Source organism: Lissotriton helveticus, chromosome 1_1 (assembly GCF_964261635.1).
Source record: "Lissotriton helveticus chromosome 1_1, aLisHel1.1, whole genome shotgun sequence".
Lineage (NCBI taxonomy): Eukaryota > Metazoa > Chordata > Amphibia > Caudata > Salamandridae > Lissotriton > Lissotriton helveticus.
The window spans coordinates 398,650,602-398,665,638 of NC_136057.1; positions in this window are offsets into that span (position 1 = coordinate 398,650,602).

Below are 15,037 nucleotides of genomic sequence, written 5' to 3' on the forward strand. Positions count from 1 at the left end.
ATTCCATGGAAAACGTTAGATACTTCACATGCCCGAAGAAATAATCTGACTTGTCAAGTGTCAGAAATTGAGAAAAAGTTTATAGGGCAGGTGGATACTAGATACAGGAGGCAGAAGATTCTAAAGGCTTCAGGGCAATGGGAAACAGATTGGACCAAGGAAAAAAGGATACACCAAAGAAAGGGTAGCTTTGGTCCAATTGCTTTAGACAAGGAGAAATGGGGGAAACTGTGCATTCACAGGAGTTACTCCTATTATGAGAATCTGTATGTAGGTCAAGTCAGTTGTGAACATGCTTTTCAATTGGAGTACTACTCCAAAGACTTTCTGAAAGAGATGCAAGCAATTCCAAATGTATATTTTGTATGTGGAAGAAATGCCTATGTGAAGCTACCAGATAATTGGTACGGATCATGCTATCTGGCAATTGTCTTCCCCAAAATATATCATGTTGAGAATTTAGAAACGACAAAGACAGGAATACCAACTAGAGGGAAGAGAGGGCTAGGTGCAGCAGAAGTAATTGGGGATGTATTCGGTGCTGCATTTCCTATCCTAGGAGTGATACTGAATGACATCAAAATTAGGAGATTGGCTACAGTCGTAGATAGGTTATCTGCCAGTACTGCTAGATCATTGATGCTGGTGGAGGGTGAGATGCAATCGATACGGGCAATGGTTCTTCAGAACCGACTTGCTTTAGATGTTCTGTTAGCCAAAGAGGGCGGAGTCTGTAAGGCTTTGAAGGTCCAGGAATGCTGCACTTACATTCCGGACAATTCAAAACCTTTAGAAAAGTACATACGAAACATCACTGCCATACACCACGAAATTGAGGATCTGACAAAGATAAACGTGTGGGAAAAAGTAGGTCATGGAATGGGTAAAGTTGGAGGTTGGTCTGCCAACCTAGGAAAGGGTATCGTTTGGTACATACTGAAACCCATCATCATAATTGTGATCTGTGTAATCACTTTGTGGGGATTGGTGCGTTTGTATCAGTGGTATAGAGCAAACAGATTGCAGAGATCTATGAGAGAACAGGAGAAAAGGTTGCCAGCGATGCAAGATACACAATATAAGAGTCTGAAGGCATTGGAGACAATGAAAAGAAGTGGTACTGCCACGACTTCACTTTGAAGAGTCCTACATTTTTGTGATGGTGTTTTGATGGTGATGACCCCTGAAGGTCATCAAAGGGGGGACTGAGAGAGCACTAGTCTGAGAAAAATGTATAAGTGCATCATATTTACAAGCACGTAGTTAGTTAACATATGCCTTGCACCAGAGTGTCTTATATACAGTAGTGAAATGAATAGAGTGTTCAATTAGGGTAACAATAATCATAACAGTGTGAGACTAATGTAGAAATGTTGGAATGAATATGAAAACCTCACGTTCTCATGTTAAAGGAATCATGTAAGAGTTAAGTGGAACCTTGCAAACCAGTTCAATTGTGTAGGCCTCATGGCAATTCACAGAAAATCTAAACGTGCTGCTAAAATAATGTGAGGTGGGGTTAACGTGGTTCTTCCAAAATGTATTATCGAATTTAGTTTTGAAATATATGCTTTATAGATGTGTACTTTAAGAAACGTATGTTAGTTAAGAATGCTGTTTAAATCAAGTTAAATGTTTTCAGAGTGCAGGGACCCGCTTCATGTAAATCAAGTAGGCTCGAACTGATAATGATGTTTCTTTGATCTGAAATGTGCTCGTTAGAGAAGAAGTCGAGAGGCGCCAAGTACTGTGCTTTCCATATGCTTTATGACCTATAGATATGGGGGAGTCTGGAATCTGAGGCCCACTGTAGGATGGCCTGTATGCAGGTGCGAGGGGTCCTAATCAGTCGAAATGAATGGAGCTTTGTTCAGTGGCGCTTGGCGCAGGCCTGTAGGAGTCTTCAGGAATTTCAGGGGGTATCGGCGCACTGGAGAAGAAGCCTGGGAACCAAGGTCAACTTTAACGAGGGTCTTGAAGAGTACCATCATGGAGTTTACCGCGCAAAGATGTACCACGTGAGGGGCGTCCCAAGGGGCGTTCCTATCGGAAATGTGATTTTGTATTAGGGAAAGCGACCCGGGAGGAGAGGAGAGCAGATGATTTTGGGAGCCTAAGGAAGCGGATGGGTAGGCAGATAGCCTGATCAGGAGAGACCCATTATCAGAGAAGAGACAAAGAGAAGTGCGTGATCTTCTTAGGAAGTCACCACGGCTGACACCTTTTGGGGGTAAAGATCTTGTTAAGTAGGGATGTCACTTAGTCTAGTGTAGGGACAGACTAACTTGAATTTTCTTTTCTGTAATGACTCTTAGGTTGCAACTCATATCTATCCTTGCAAACCTAATGATCTTTGAACTTGTACTCATTATTCTGTTTTGTAGACTCAGATTATTCAAAGAATTTATGTTTATAGTGATACCAGTTTACCTTTTGAATCTCATCTTAAGAAGTTTGTATCTCCAGTTATCTTTGGTTTTATATTAAATTTTCAAAACTTAATCCTGGTCAGTGGTCATTCAGAGTGGTGTAAGTTCTTAATTGATTGACTTATTGTTAGATTGCCTTTTACTCAATGACAGGTACCAACGATCCAGTCGACTTGGTTTGGGATCTGGTAAGGTAACTAGTAACCAGTAATCCCGCGTTAACAGATAGATGAAGAATAGTGATCAATGAATGGTGAATTGTCTTGGGCTTCTGATCAGCTGGAAGCAGCAATATAGATATTGCAGATGGGACAAGGAGAGGGCAGAGAGGAACTGGTGTGAGAATGAAGTATTATTGTAGGAATAAACATATTTAATTAAAATGTCCAGTAGCTTATCATGAAATTGATAAAACTAGCATTTAGCCATTAAACACAAAATATGGCGAAGAAAGAAAGCTACAATTGGAACTCTGATCATCTGGTTCTATGGGAAGACAAATTTACTGCCATATCGATCTCCTGGGCAAAACCAGTAACCAATAATAATATAGATTTACATATTTCTCAGAGCTACTTTAAGGCCTTTGCAGATAACCACTATAAAAACAAACATATCAAATACTTCATCCCAACCATAACCTCCAAAATAATCAGGTTCTTTTTGGTGCTCCACAGAAGAACTTTGTCAGTGGCAACATAGTATAACAGTAGATTGATACTTGGTGCAGACATCTAAGTGCAACTTGCAGGTCAAAGCTTCCAATCTCAAAATACTAGATCCATATGTCTTTTAGGGTGGCAAGATTTTTACTCTAATTTACAGGACATTGTGTCTCTAAACACCCGCTTTTCCTCCAGAAATCATAAACATCAATCCTGCGAATGCAAGCAGTGCCGGGCTCAGAACACAAAGCAGTCCGACAACCTTATCGGAAGGAGAGGGGTTGTGCGAGGGTGCAAGTGTGAAGCACCGCTGCTAAACTAAATCAGCCCACAGCACTGCTTCTTTTGTTACTGGTGGCCGATATTGCAGGACTGCTGCAAAACCGGCACCCAGTAACAAAGCCGGCTCCCATCACTCCAAAACCGGCCCCCACCCTTCCAGCCTCCTTGGGAAATGCACAATGCCCACTAGGGCCAGTCCGATCCTCAATGTAAGTAAAGACTACCACTCATACAATGCACTGGTTTATCAGATACAAGACAAGAACTGGGATCTTGGTGCCTCACCAATGCAAACCAATCTGGCCACTCTATCATTCAAGCACCAAAAGAGGATTAGGCCTGTGGTCTTGTGCTCTGAGTGAATGGTCAGTGTGTGTGAGCATAGACCCTTTCCATTTGTCTGTTTCAACCTTTGATGTTCATACCTTTTAAAATCGCCCTGCTTCACATTCTGTGAAGAATTTTTAATATATCAAAGGAGGTTTGTGGATAGGAAAACAGATACAACCTGCAGAAGTTATTATATCATTTTGACCTTCGTGATCCTGAAAAAATAACACATTGATCATTGCTAAGTTTCTGTTCATCACTAGTAGAGTGTTTTTATGTTAACACATTTTCATTAGGTTCTGAAAAAAAGAAAAGGTAGAAAAACACTTTAACACAATCATTATTTCGCTGTTGAACATTTCCAGTGAAATGTTACTCAGAGCCAGATTCAGTAAGCTCTTTCCCTACATAAAAAGCAACAAGCACTTGCAATGCAATGTCTCTCGCATTTGCGAGACTTAGAGCTATTGGGATGGTAAACTTAAAAGTGGGCACCATGCTGAAACAAAGCGCGGCGCCCATTTTGCAAACATGAAAGCGGGTGCTATCCTGAAATAAAGCACGGCGCCAAGCTATATAAATGTTATATGCATGGCAGCCCACATGAAAGTGGGTGCTCTGCTATAACAAAGTGAGGCGTCCGTGTACAAAAAAGTTATGCATGCGGCAGCCCGTGAAGGAGGAGCTATGGTGAATGATTAGCAGGAAATAAAATAAGTTGTCCCTAACGGAACATATAACCATCCACTTCATAAGAAAACTCTAGTTGGCCTGTGTTGCTCGGCATAAAACAAAAATGACGTATTGGGAGCACCAACCTATAGGGAGACAGGAAAGAAGAGCAATGCAGGAGGGAACCAATGGCAAACAGCAGACAGGACTCCACTCTGTACAGTGAATACAGCAGGTCTTTCAAATAGCGCATGTGCACTGCCTGGGCTCGAACTAAAGACTGGACAATGTCAAAAAGTAACTTGCCCACAAAGCCAATATTAACAGCAGAGGAAAATGAAAGGCAGCTAGACTTGATGGCTATGGTTACAATTACATCAAAGACTGGTGGTATGACGGCAACGGCGGCGCTGGGCTGGAAGGGGAAGGTCACCAAGATGACTCCGCTGTGGGACTCTCGGGCGCTGGGCAATCTGAGGAATACTAAGGGATTTACACACTGGGACACGATAGGAATTACCACGGTGGGGGATATGTGGGAGAGAAACGCAGTGATACCCTTTGCCCGGCTAAAGGAAATACATGATCTTGGAGATAGGGAACTTTACAGGTACATTCAAATTCGGCATGCACTGCTCGCGGCCCTGCCCCCCGACACACCTCTGCCTGAGTCCTCGCCACTGGAAGATCGCCTCCTCACTGACCACATGTTGGAAAAAGCAACATCGCTCACTTACCGAAAATTACTCAATAATGCCCCGGATCCTACACTCCACATAAAGGGGAAATGGGAGGGGGACGTGAACGAAATGGACGAACACGAATGGAATGAAGCACTTGGGTCCCCCAGGGAAGTGGGCATTTCAGCGCGCATGCGACTAGTGCAATTCAAGATCCTACACAGGGTCTATTATACGAGGACCATGTTACATCGCATACATAGGGTGTCTCATCCATACTGTCTTCGTGGGTGTGGGGAGGAAGGCACATTTTTTCACACCATATGGGATTGTCCCCAGATCCAGGAGTACTGGAAGCAAATACTCCGAACACTTTCACAAACATTGGACCGGTCCTTGCTGCCTGACCCAAGGAGGTGCCTACTAAATATATGGGAGCCTACTGACCTTTCCAGATATGAACAGCTCTGGGTCACAGCGGGGTTAATGGTGGCAAAGCGTGACATAGCACAGCGATGGGGTGCAGCAGACCTGCCGACTAAGTCCCAATGGTGTCTGAATATGGATAGGGTAATGTTGACCGAGAGGGCAGTGTACTCCAATCGAGCCTGCCCAGGAAAATGGAACAAGATTTAGTTGAAATGGAATGAGTATAGAGGGGACATTTGTGATCCACTGTCAGAGGACGATCAGGAAGACTCTGGTGAAGAAGATGAAGAGGGTTGTAATTAGGCGGGGTGGATGGGTGAGGGGATGGTCACAGCCACTACACGCGTTCTTCCCCTTAGATTGAAACTGTGGGACAGGGGACGATGGGAATCACAAGGTGGGGGGGACGTTGGCTTGCTGGGATATGAGGTTAGAAAAGGCCTCTTCCGGGGGCACCTGCACTTCGAACTGCATTGATTCATGCCAGACCGTACTGTCATTCCTAACAGTTTAAGTTGAGAGTTTATTGTTTTTCAAAAAAGGTATAAAAATGCCATCAAAACCGCATTTACCGCTGATAATGCTTTCTCAAACTGCACTTTTACTTTTCAGCACGCTCCGCTGCGCAATTATTGTATCTATTGCTTTGTGGACCACATTACTGTGCTGCACTGTGAATAGCGACCACGAAATAGCGGCCGGCCCGTTGGGTTGTAGGCGTTCCGCTGTGTACTATGCAAAGTGCAATAAAGGTTTTGGAAAAAAAAAAAAAAGACTGGTGGTATGAAAAAGGAGTACAAAACAGATGTAAGAGATCATACTGAAAGTATGTAATATAAAAATAAGATCATAAATACGAAAACATGTTTTGGAGATTTAAAGGCAACTAAATATAAGAGGCACAAAGGGACAACAAGAGATCAGAAGGCAAAAAAGGAAGAGAGTTAGCGGAATGGTTACTAAGCATAAAGAAAACATAAAAATGGCATGGTTATGTAGATGTTCAGGTATGAGGTTACCTGCATCATTGGACTCCATGCCAAGGATCGTAAAAATGACAACCATATTGCCAATGTGATTTAGTGCGCCACACAGGTCAACAGGGACTATGAATAACTGGTACTGCCCATCTTATCGCCGAAAACGTTGTGGCAGTGTCCCCAAACTGGCAAGTCTAAGTAAGCACCTCAAACAGTCAAAATGGCATAACTATTATCTGAAGATGGGGTAAACTTAGTTAAGTGGTTTTAGTTTTATAGGGGTTTTAGCAGGTACACACAACATTAAAGTCGTAAAGTATCAATATCCTATACAATAATGTGATGTCTTGTTTACCTTTTGTTAATTTTAGTTCTAATTGTAATTAAACTAAGCTTTTTGCCATGAGAAATGCTACGTACTGTATGCAGTTAGGCAAAATATGTATTGGCAAGTTCCAAATGCAGATGAAAATAATATACTTATAAAATGCAATGGACAGCATATCTTGATAACACGAAATACAAGCAATGTACTGTTAAACTTCAAGTGATTCATATTTTTTTCTATAACTGAAGTTTACCTTTTCTTTACAGTAAAATATAACCATGAGATTGGTGTTACATGCGACAGCTAAACCCGCTCTATAGTGCTTACTTTCAATTGTGATTATTGGCATTTTTAAGCACTGTGAAAAGCACAGTTTCGTGGAGATCACAAAATAGCAGAGCACGCCAAGTGGATAATAATCAGAGATTCTAATTATTAGCTCTGCTGAGAGACTTGAGGGTGGAACTCCTTCTACCCTAGCCTGTTACCAGATGTAAACTTGCTGAAAATCATACTCTGTCAAACCATTAACTGATGCCTTTCGAATCCTCGAGATAATCCTTAAAGTCATAAAACACATTTAACTAGGCCAAATGTCTCCTGACTCTCTAATAACCCTATAAGAAAAGGCAACATTCAAGCAGAAACTACTAATAGTCAATAAAATGAGACCTTCCAGATAACATCTTACATGCTGAGTCTTAATCTGCATCTATTAAGGGAAAACGTGCAATGCTGCTGGCGTTCTAAATCTCCAGAACTAACAGAACACACTGCTGAAGTTCTTTGTTGACTAAGTGAACTAGGAAAGCAGCGCATATTGTTATATTTAGTGGTGTTGAAGACTTCTGCGCACCAGAAGCTGAAAAGACTCAGGATGAGCTTCTCACATTGGGAGCACATGCAGAAAGGTGGAAACCATTCTCTGAACCGCCTTTCAGTCAAGTGACACTTGGCTGTGACGTCTCTCTACATGCAGGGCATTCTGTGTGAGACGATTGACTGTAGCATGGATGACAGTGGTGGGTCAGAAAGAATAATCAGCCTTTGAGAGGCAAGAACATTTTTTAAAAAACACAAAATTTTTATGAAAAAAGGCCTATCACAAAGCAAAAAATATTCACCATGTGTGTAACCGGTATGTCCAGTATGTTAAGCATGTTTGAAAATAAACGGATGAAAGACTGTAGGCCACACACAGCCGATGAAGAAGGAGTGAAGGTTAGGTGAGGGTGAACAAGGAAAGAAATAGGTGAGGGTGATATTTAATAGAACCGTCTAGACTGGCATTTGCTTGCATTGGGAAAGAGTAGTGAGACGCAAGCTTCATTGGTGGGGGGGTGGAGAGGGCCCTCACATGCTCTAATCAACCTGATCACCTCAGCCAGCACGCTAACAAACGAAGGATGGCATAACTGGCCATATGAGCCAGCACAGCCTTCAAAGGCCAGGGCACACTCGTCATACCATCAGGATTTCCCTCTTCAAGCGGGCCGTAGCAATGACATCAACCAACCCTTGCGTGCTGGAAGGGCTGTTTAAAGAGATAAAACACTCCCTGCCCTTATGCCCGGCCGGGCCATTTTGTAGGCATGTGCATGCTTTAAACTGCCATGTGTGCATATAAAATAACACCGCTTAGTGAAGGCATCATCGTTTTTTTTAATGATGCATTATGGGATTTGTAGGCCTGATTTCAGAATGGAAACAGCGGGAGTACAAATTCCATCAAGAAAACCATGCATGTAGCAGCCTTAGCAATTAAATAGAAGTCTGACCTTTCCCAAAGATTAGATATGATAGTTTGCCAAGCTCAGAGGACTTCATGCATCACAGGGCAACAGACTGACCACACTAAGGAAGATGCGGCCGCATTTAAAAACAAGTGTGTTGGACAGGCCTCGTAGCTGGGCCGTCCCCCCTCCGCACAACGGGGCCCGGACCCGGCTCTCCCTGAATCCCCAGCAAGAACCACCCCGGCAACCCCCCCGAGGCAACCCACAACCCGTCCATAACGGGACTCCAGCTCCTGAACCCTCCCGTACCGGCTGGCCCTGGTCCCCATCAGCACCATGGCCCCGGCCCAGCCGCCATCTTTGGACACTACAGCACGAGGCCGCGTGGCCTCAACTCGACCCTAACCCTGGGCCTGGCCAGGCCCCGACATCGAGGCACCAACCTCCACACAGGAGGTAAAGAGACCACTTGGCAGATCAATGGAAGAAGGAGTCGTCAACGGCTCTCCTCCGCCAGGTGTCGATCACCCCCGGCCTCCCTGGGCGCTGGCTCCACCCCCCTGCTGGGTGTCTGGACTCCCTCATTCCGGACCTCCCGACCTCCAGGCGCGAGGGTCCGGACATCAAAGGGGACCAGACTTATAACTGGGGCAGCTCCAGACCAGGAAGGCAGTTGTATCCTGGAGTCGAGAGACACCGAGAAGAACTCATCCTTGACGGACTGCTGGCGCTGCCGCAGCCCTGCCCTGTGAACCCTTCATCTTGGCCTGCTGGCGCTGCCGCGGCCCACCCTCGTGAAGCCATCATCTTGGCCTGCTGGCGCTGCCGCGGTCCTCTGCAACGTGAACTACCACCTTGGCCTGCTGGCGCTGCCGCGGCCCTCTGCAACGTGAACTACCACCTTGGCCTGCTGGCGCTGCCGCGGCCCTCTGCAACGTGAGCCATCGCCTTGGCCTGCTGGCGCTGCCGCGGCCCTCTGCCACTTGAACCATCGCCATGGCCTGCTGGCGCTGCCGCGGCCCCTTCGTTGTAGACCTTCATCCTAGCCGTCTGGCGCTGCCGCGGCCCGACCTTGCAGACTCCTAAGCTCGAGGATTGTGAGCTTCTCTCTTGCCACCCCCTGTACCGATCCGGTACCAAGACTGTCCCGCTACCCCTTTCCCTACAGAGACTAGAATTGAGGGGACCTTCGAGTCCTGAATCCCCTGTATCGCTGATAACCGTGCCTTACGAACCCTATATAAAGAGTGTTGATCTCATCCTTGTGTGGTGTCTATCTGTGGGGGGGAAGTGACTTGTCTGTACGATCGCTGGAGACGGCCCTCCTCGGAGGCCTCTCCCCCAGTACTCGGCCGACCCTCCGGGTCCCCGTCTAACATTGGTGGCCAGCGGCGCGATCCGAACCTACGCATAATCGTACAGAGGGTCACTCGCCCCACGACACACAACCACCATGACAACAAAAGAGAGCGGAACAACGGAAAAATTCCAGATGGAAAAGTTGGAAGAATACAACCACAGAGAACTGAAACAATTTTGCATAGAACTAGGCATTTCAACCACAGGACTAAGCACGAAAGAGGACTTCAAACGAGCCCTGGAATCTTGGGCGGAGACGGGTACGACCGTACCCCAAACACGAAACCCCGAGACACCCGAAACAAGCCCCACGCCGACGGAAGAAAGAAGATCGGGTCTCTCCCCGGAGGAGGTCCGGGAACGAGAAAAAAGCAGGCTCCATGAATTAGAACTGGCACGACTTCGCTTAGATGGAGAGCTCAAATTGGCGGAACAAAAAATAACGTTGGAACACTTACGGCTCCGAGAGGAGCGAGAGGAGAAACAAAGGCAGAGAGAGCTAGAAGAGAAGAAGCTAGCCTACGAACATGAGCGCAACCTCAAAGAACTAGAGCTTCGGAAGCAGAACAAGGAGCTCGGGACCCCCGAGCGCACGAACACTCCTGCCACTACAGACCCCAAGGTCCACATCCCCAAGGATGTCATCAGAGAGTACTACAAGAACGATGATATCCAGCAGTGGTTTAAAGCCTACGAGGTAGCCATGACCTCCCACCGGATTCCCAGGAGCGACTGGGGAGCCGGGTTATGGGGGAGGTTTGTCAACGAAGGGCGGGACGCCCTGCTGCAACTCCCGGACCATCTAATGACATCCTACGACCACATGAAGGCCGCCCTCCTTACTCGATACGGACTCACACCCGAGATGTACCGCCAGCGGTTCCGCGACTGCAAACGGATCCCGGGTACCACTTGGGTGGAGTACGTGAACTTCTTTAGCCGGGCCTTCGAGGGGTGGATCAAGGGCAGCAAAGTGACCACCTACGAGCAACTCTTTGACCTTATTGTGTGGGAGCACCTTTCTAACAACTGCTTCATCGAACTCAGGCAGCACCTCCTGGACAGTAAACTAACGGAACCTCGGCAACTCGCCGCCGAAGCTGACCGATGGGAAAGCACCCGAGTTGGCCGAAACGGGCCCAGCGAACCGAACAGAACTGCCCAAGGGCCCCATCGCCCCCGTGGGGGAGGAGGAGGCCAGGGTCGGGGTAGAGACACTGGCCCGGTGACTCCCGCAAGCAAACCCCCGCCCCCGGCCAGCAGGGGAAACCCCCCGATGCGACCAGGCTTCCGAGCCAACATTACTTGCCACCGGTGCCAGCGACCCGGCCACTACGCCAATGATCCCAACTGTCCAAAGAACCCAAACACTATACCCCGCCAGGTCGCTGCTGCCGCCCTGGGGGAAGAGCAAACCCCAGAAGACCAAGAGGAGTACGAGACCGACCAGCCTGAGTGGGAACCGGCCGCCATGTCCCTGGTTTGCTTAGGGGAACGAGACCTGGTCCCCCGGGCCCCCCTTCCCGCCAACACGCAGAAGTACAGCCAGTGGGTCAACATTAATGGCCGCCGGGCGGAAGCTCTCCGCGACACCGGGCCAGTGTGACCGCAGTCCGCTGTCATCTGGTGGCCCCGGACCAGATCTTGCCGAACATTCTTTGCCCTGTCCGGTCGGCCGACAACTCAGAAAGCCTATGTCAAATGGCCTACGTCCCCTTCGAATGGGGAGGAGTATCCGGGATGCTGAAAGTGACTGTCCGCGATGATGCCCCTGTGGATTGCCTCCTGGGGAACGATCTCGAAAGTTCTCCCTGGGCAGCAGTCGAAAGGAGAGAGCACCTGGGGATGCTGGGCCTCTCCGAATGGGTCTGCGTCACGACCCGGTCCATGACCGCCCGGGCCGTCCCCAGTCCAGAGGAACCCGAGTGGCCGGAGCCTGCTCCCGCGATTGTCCCAGAGGAGGCCACCCCCGAAGCAAGTCCCCCAGCCCAAACCGAAGAAGGACACGGTCGGCTCCAGGACCTCCCCGATCTGGCCCAGTGGCGTCACGAGGGGGGTCCTACCCAGGAACAATTCAGGCAAGAACAAAGAACCTGTCCCTCCCTCGAGGGACTCCGGCAGCAAGCCCTTGCCCAGAGCGCAGGGGACACCTCGGGGGCCCACTGGATCTACTGGGACAACGACCTGCTCTACAGCGAGCAAAGGATTGCAGAACTAGGGTCCAGTCGGGTGCTGGTGGTGCCCCTTCGCTTCAGAGATTTCCTCCTGAACTTAGCCCACGATGTCCCCCTTGCCGGACACCTGGGACAGGACAAAACGTACGACCGCCTGGTGACCCACTTTTACTGGCCCCAAATGCGAAAGGATGTCACCAACCACTGCAGGGCCTGCCCCACCTGCCAGGCCAGCGGAAAAAGTGGCCGAAAAACCAAAGCACCCTTACAGCCTTTTCCCGTCGTCACCACCCCGTTCGAACGGGTGGGAATAGACATTGTGGGGCCCCTGGACCCCCGAACCGCCCAAGGACACCGGTTTATCCTGGTCCTGGTGGACCACGCCACCCGCTATCCCGAGGCCATCCCTCTTCGAACCGTGACGGCACCCGTGGTAGGCCGAGCCCTGATGGGGATCTTCTCCCGGGTGGGTTTCCCCCGGGAGGTCGTCAGCGACAGGGGCACGAACTTCATCTCAAAATACATGAAGTCTCTCTGGCAACAGTGCGGGGTCACCTACAAATTCACGACCCCCTATCACCCGCAAGGAAATGGATTGGTCGAGCGGTTTAACCGCACACTCAAAGAAATGATCATGGGCCTAGAAGAACCCCTCCGTCGCCAGTGGGACGTGCTACTCCCGTGCCTCCTGTTTGCCTATCGAGAAGTCCCTCAAAAATCCCTAGGCTTCAGCCCATTTGAACTCCTGTACGGACACCCCGTCCGGGGTCCCCTCAGCCTAGTCAAAGAAGGTTGGGAGAGGCCCCCCCAGAAAGCTCCCCCTGATATATACAAGTATCTCCTGGCCCTTCGCAACCAGACCCGGCGATTCAGGGAGATCGCCAAAGCAAACCTTGAAGCCAGTCAGGAGGACATGAAGAAATGGTATGATCAGCACGCCTCCTCCATTGAGTTCGAACCGGGACAGCAGGTCTGGGTGATGTCCCCGGTTGAACCCTGTGCCCTACAGGACAAATGGTCCGGGCCCTTCAAGGTGATCGAACGCAAGGGGCCCGTCACCTATTTAATCGACATGGAAACCGCACGGAACCCCCTACGGGTCCTCCACGCCAACAGACTCAAACCCCATTTTGTACGCTCAGAACTCAGCCTCCTGATGGCTACCGATAATGGGACGGAAGAAGACTCCGAGCCCCTTCCTGACCTGCTGAGGACCCTCGAGCAGGATGGCTCAGTGGAAGGGGTCAGACTCTCCGAGGCCTTGTCCCCGGAGCAACGCCAAGACTGTCAAGCTCTCCTGACACGGTTCGCATCCTTGTTCTCTCTCACCCCCGGGGTCACCCCCTGGTGCCTTCACGATGTGGACACCGGGGACAGCCCCCCTATTCGACACAGGGCGTACCGCGTACCAGATCGGGTGCGCGCCTGCATCCAGGCCGAGGTATCCAAGATGCTGGCCCTGGGAGTGATCGAACCCTCTGACAGCCCCTGGGCCAGCCCAGTCGTCCTGGTCCCCAAGGCTGCCGCACCGGGCGTTGCCCCTGAGCTCCAGTTCTGTGTGGACTACCGGGGTCTGAATGCCGTTACCAGGACCGACGCTCACCCTATCCCCCGGGCAGATGAGCTAATTGACCGTATGGGGGCCGCCCGCTACCTGAGCATCTTCAATTTAACAGCGGGCTACTGGCAAATCGGCCTCACCCCCAGGGCCCAAGAACGATCCGCCTTCTCTACCCCGGACGGTCACTACCACTTCAAGGTGATGCCATTCGGCATGAAAAACGCTCCGGCAACATTTCAACGACTCGTGAACCAGGTACTGGCGGGCCTCGAAGAATTCAGCGCTGCCTACCTGGACGACATCGCTGTGTACAGTCACCACTGGACCGACCACCTCCGCCACCTGCGGGAAGTTCTACACGCCCTCCGGCAGGCCGGGCTCACCATCAAGGCCAGCAAATGTCAGGTTGGCCAAGGGTCCGTGACCTACCTAGGACACCAAGTGGGAAGCGGGCTGGTGGCCCCCCTCCAGCTCAAGATCGCTGCCATCCAGGCCTGGTAGCCCCCTACGACCCAAACCGAGGTCCGGGCCTTTCTGGGACTCACCGGGTACTACCGGCGGTTTGTGAAGGACTATGGCAGCATCGTGGGGCCCCTCACGGAGCTCACATCCAAGAAGAACCCCAAAACAGTCAACTGGACTCCGGACTGCCAATCGGCCTTCGAGAAGCTGAAGGCCGCCATGTGCACTGCCCCCGTGCTCCAGGCTCCCGACTACGGCCGGGAATTCATTGTACAGACGGACGCCTCCGATCATGGCGTGGGGGCCGTCCTCTCCCAACTCAACACCGAGGGAGTTGATCAGCCAGTGGCATTCATCAGCCGACGCCTGCTGGCCCGAGAACAGCGCTGGAGCACCATCGAGAGGGAGGCCTTCGCCGTAGTCTGGGCCCTCAAGAAGCTCCGGCCCTACCTCTTCGGCACCCACTTTCGGGTGCAGACAGACCACCGACCCCTGCAATGGCTGATGCAGATGCGGGGGGAAAACCCGAAACTGTTGCGCTGGTCCATCTCCCTGCAGGGGATGGACTTCACTGTGGAGCATCGTCCAGGCCAAGACCACGCCAACGCAGACGGCCTGTCACGCTTTTTCCGCCTCGGCGAGGAGAGTCCCCAAGAGGATGGCTGACTCTCCCTGCCTTCAGCTGGGGGGGACGCATGTTGGACAGGCCTCGTAGCTGGGCCGTCCCCCCTCCGCACAACGGGGCCCGGACCCGGCTCTCCCTGAATCCCCAGCAAGTACCACCCCGGCAACCCCCCCGAGGCAACCCACAACCCGTCCATAACGGGACTCCAGCTCCTGAACCCTCCCGTACCGGCTGGCCCTGGTCCCCATCAGCACCATGGCCCCGGCCCAGCCGCCATATTTGGACAATACAGCACGAGGCCGCGTGGCCTCAACTCGACCCTAAC